The sequence below is a fragment of the Dipodomys merriami genome, unplaced genomic scaffold (assembly GCF_024711535.1).
Source record: "Dipodomys merriami isolate MVZ:Mamm:240054 unplaced genomic scaffold, mDipMer1.0.p SCAF_374, whole genome shotgun sequence".
Taxonomy (NCBI): domain Eukaryota; kingdom Metazoa; phylum Chordata; class Mammalia; order Rodentia; family Heteromyidae; genus Dipodomys; species Dipodomys merriami.
In genome coordinates, this window is record NW_027205315.1 from 794,491 (window position 1) to 799,535 (window position 5,045).

General features: G+C 39.8%; 1 pseudogene; it reads left to right on the forward strand.

Annotated features, from left to right (window-relative positions):
- The first annotated feature begins 1,797 nt into the window (after positions 1-1,797).
- On the forward strand, positions 1,798-1,896 carry LOC138804856 (U6 spliceosomal RNA; annotated as a pseudogene).
- Positions 1,897-5,045: the final 3,149 nt, after the last annotated feature.

The following is a 5,045-nucleotide window of genomic DNA, read 5'->3' on the forward strand; positions in this document are numbered from 1 at the left end:
GTTTTGCTGAATTACATTTAACCTCTAAGTCGTTTTCCTGACCATGGTAGATCAATCACGGATCTATCCTTCCAGGAACTATTTTTTGGGCCGACTAATGCTGGACTGAAATATTACGTTAGTCATTAGGGGAGGGGTATTAAAAATAATCTTGTGACACTTTCTGATCTTGTTCACTCATATGGGCTGGTCATCTGTAAATTCAGTTTGAAATACAGTAATTTCTCTCCATTTTGAGACTTCATCTTTCATTTTAAGTTGCCTTACATTACACAATTGCTTGCTGCTAATTCTTGTTTCTCAAGGAATTGGAGCCCTGAAATATAAGAAATGAGAAATTGAGATGGATTTTCAGTTACTGTCTGCTGGCATGTTGCATAAGCCTAGTTGAGAAGTCTTGCCCCTGTTATCTGATGATGCAGGTAACTAAGCCATAAGATATTAGGACCCATGGGTCTATAGAAGAATAATGTCTTTTAGATATCGTATTAGGACAATTGGAGTATAATATGTAGGAATGCATCAGAAATATGTAGAAAAACAGTTTGGGACCAGTGAGTTAAAACAATAAACAGAGCATCAGAGTAAAATCTCTTATAGATTAGAGGAAAACACATTGATTTTTAACAATGTGAATTCAGAAGACCATGAGCAATTAGAAGGTATCGCAAGTGTATACCGAAGACATTGCATTGATACTTTTTATATTCTAATATATATTCTAAACCTAATTATTTATATTCCAATTATATTTATAGGAATAAATAAATATCACTTTATTTGTCAAATTATCAATTGATTCTAGTAAGTTTCACTGTGTGAAATATAAAATCAGCACATATAAATATAAAATATATAACTATATATAATATAATATAATGGCACATGTTTTGCATTGTTCTGTTTTGGTTAGGGTATCAAAAGCAACTCTGATTTAAAGAATTTTTCCATTATCTCTACCTCAGTGTTTGATAGAGTTAGACTTAAACCTTTACCTTTTGTAGATTTACAGACTGGAGGCAAGGGGAAACATTACCAATTTAAGGCCTAATAACAAGGAGAAACATATGGACTTCTCCTGGAGCTATGAAAATATTTGGTGAAAGAAAGGCAGTAGTCTAAGTTCCTGCCTGGTTGGAAGGTAGATAGGCCAGGACATTAGGTAATCATGCATATGAACCATTTTTTCACCTTCTTGGCTTTAGCTACTTTTAAAATGGTAGGTATGATAAACAATTATATTTTGATAAAAACCTTCCAATCTGAAAAGTTCTGTCTGAAATATTCATTTTTCTATGATCCCTTGGAACTAAGATTTATTTTGTTCAAGTAAGACAATTTACGCGATCAGGGTAAGATATTCTGGTTGGTCTGATCCTACATGGAAGAAGGGTAAAGTGTCAGGTAGACGTTTGTGCCAATGAGACCGTATTTGGGAAAATTTCAGCTGCAGAAGTTTAGAAGTAGCTCTTACGCAAGGCTTACTTTGAATCCGTTAGCTACACAGAGCAAACTCAGTTGAATAAATAAGTACTTGAAAAAGCCATCCCCTTTGGACCTAGCTAAAAATGCTTCAATGTATGATTAAACTAAAATGAAAAAGATTTAAAATAGTCATTGACAAAAAAATTACAAACTGAACAATATAATTATTTTCCATTATACACAGAATTTTAGGGAAATAAGATCAGTAGCATTGTTAGGAACAATAAGGTTTCCTTGTTACAAACAGGCACCCAAGGATATAATCCTGTATAAATATTGCATCATTAACTACCTAAATTTAGAGGACATTACATGCTTCAGCAGCACATGTACCCAAATTACACCAATACAGAGATTAACATGGCAATTGCAAAGGATGATATGAAAATCTGTGAATTATTCCAGATTTTTCATTCTTCAGACGCAAGAAATGAAAAACAATTATTAAAAAGTTGATTACAAAATTACAAGTGTAACAATATATGTAATTCATATAAATAAAAGTTTGACATCAGTGTATTAAATCTTCACCTTAGAAAGGCCTTTATATAGCATAATCATTATAAAACTTTAAAATTAGACAACATTGTCATTTTATTCCAAAGAAATATACTATAAGGACCTAGTAAAAAAGGAATCTTAAACTGTTTTGGTATGGAATGCAATCTGAAAGGACACATTTATTAATGAACCTATATATTATAAAACAATGTAGAATTCAAAGTCTTATATCTAGGAAAGAATAAAATAGATTATGAGCATTATACAAACAGAATACAGAATATTTTAAAGTATAATTTTTCACATAAGCACCAGAAATATCTTTAGTTTCTTTAGTACTCATTTCAACAGATAAATTAAAATTATTTCTGAATAAAAAAAGCAAAAACTCGAGGGGGTACAAGACGGTGACGGGGAAGTAGGGGAATGCCACAGCTCTCCCCAACCAAAAAGAGAGTTTGAGTTCCAACGTTTAATCTCCCCAAGAGACCGACAACAACAACAAAAATCAACATCCAGAGAAAAACAGAAATTGAAAAGAAGAATTTCATAACAGAGAAACTTGAAGACGCCTCCCCCAATGTCTATTGGCCACAAAGCAGCGTGCCAAGCCATGGCCAGCCCAGCCTGGTGGGAGCTGCTGGTGGCCCAGAGACACAGGGAGTTGTCTGCAGATCACCCGCACCAAAGACCCCTGAGGTAACAGTGTCAGACTGGCTGATCTTGACGAATGAAGAATCCTCTGAGCAGGGAACTTACACAAAGATCCCACCCCTTCCCCTCACTCTCCATTGGAGCAGAGAGGCTCCATCCCACCAAAGCCACTCAGCCCCATGGCAGGAACCTCAGAGATACATGAGATGCCCACAGAACACCAGAGCAGAACTGAAAGGAACTGATGCTGATCCAGAGAGCGCAAACAGAGACAAACCCTAGCAATCAGTACCTGCACAGAGGCCCTCCCCACCCCTCGGGTGGAGGCCGGAGGCCCATCCCGTGGAGCGGACCCAAACAGTATCAATGGAGGCACTGACAGAAAAGAAACACACAGAGCCACCACCTCTCAGCCTATCCCACAACCACCTCAATTGAACTGTGACTGCAATGGCAACCAACAACCTACATCACACAGAAACAACTAGCTCCAGGGTGAGTACCCTGAAGGGGACAGTGTATTCCTCAAGGGAGACAGTGTATTCCTCAAAAGCTTGTGGGAATCCGCAGAACCCCTACCCCAAAACCTGCACCACAGGACCCACTAAAACTAGAAACTTTTCAAGAGGTCCACCAGCCCATGGATCACACTCAGCTGGCCAGGCTAGAACAAGAGAGACCCTGGAAGGAAGCGTTAACGCCCAAGCCTTGAACAGCGCCACTGGGTCAAGACACCCAACGGTGGAAGAAATTTGAACTGTGTACTCCAAGCTGCGTAATCTAGGTGGGATACACAGCAGCACAGGTCCAACAGGTGTGCCCAGGCTGGGGTCTGGGACCAGGCCTGGGGATCTGGTGCCTGAGCAACATAACCAACTCCTCCCAACTGAAATCAGAAGCTGAGCATACGCCTCAGCAGAGGGGAGAAAAACAGGGAACTGCACTCCTGGTAATCATGCCTGTGACAGCAAAAGATGCAGGGGGTTCAGGACAAGAGAAGCTCAAACCCCACAAGAACCTGACCCATGTATTCTAGGCTAGGAATTGAACAACACAGGCCTCCAGCACCCGATAATAGTCAGGAGCTCAGGCTGGTAATGTGCTCAGCAGTACAGTGATTGCAAGAGGCCCTGGATCTGATTCCTCAGCAAAACATAAGCAGAAAGGGCCAGTTGTGGTGCTATGGGTCAAATGGTAGGGTTCCAGCCCTGAGCTGAAGAGCTGAGGGACAGCACCCAAGACCAGAGTTCAAGCCCACAAATAGCCAAAAATGTAAAACAAAACAAAACATCAGGAGACCATAGCAGACTCCAGCATTTGGGAGAGTACATCCAGCACATCTGAACTTGCCAAGAACACCTGTAGGAATAAACAGGAGCAGTCTAGGCTGCTCATCACTTGTAAAGGCGGGAACTGCCAGTGATCTACAGCAGAGAGCTGAGAATCCTGTGTGGGTCAGACCAGCAGCTGGAGGTCGGCCACCAACAGAACCGAGATCAGGTACAGACTCTCTCTACCAGCACAGAAACAGTAACCAAGCAAAGACAGACACCTATTGACCAAAACAAAATTTCAGATTAGTCTGCAATAATCCCGAATAACCATGAGAAAATCACAGAGAAATATTACAAGGTTTATCAACACCTAGGATAGCAAGCTATCTCTAAAAGCCAGCAGCAACCCAGGGGAGAGCCCACTGGGAGCAAAGCAGGAATGGAAGACAAACACTACATCCAAGACATGCTGGAGGCAATGACTCAAGAAATAAAGTGAGAAATAGACCAGAATTTGAAAGAACACCAGGTTGAAATACCAAAAGAGGTGCAGGACATCAAACAGGAGATGCATGCAAAAATAGAGGTAGCACACACCTCACTAAGCTATGAGATAAGTGACAAAATAGAGGCAGTACACACCTCATTAAGAGGTGAGATTAGTATTTTGAAAACCAACATTGAATCCATTGAAATCAACAATGAGTCCATTTCCTCCATGCAAACCACAATGGAAGCCACAGTTAACAGAGTGAACAAAATGGAATACAGAAGACACAATACATCAACTGGAACAAAAAAATGACAGATATGGAAAAATCACTTAAATTATACCAAAGGGAAATTCAAGGGCAAGCAGATAGTGTCACGAAATTCAACCTTCATATAAGAAGGTGAGGAATATCAAAGCAAGGGAATGCAACAACTATTCCACAAGATAATCGGTGAAAATTTTCCCCATCTCAAAAAAGAACATCTTACCCACATAACAGAAGCATATAGAACACCTAACATGCAGGATCCCAGGAGAAACACTTCTAGACACATTATAGAATAAATGATAGATCTGAATGAGAAGGAAACAATCTTGCATGCAGCAAAATTGAAGGAGCTATACTACTATAGGAAAAA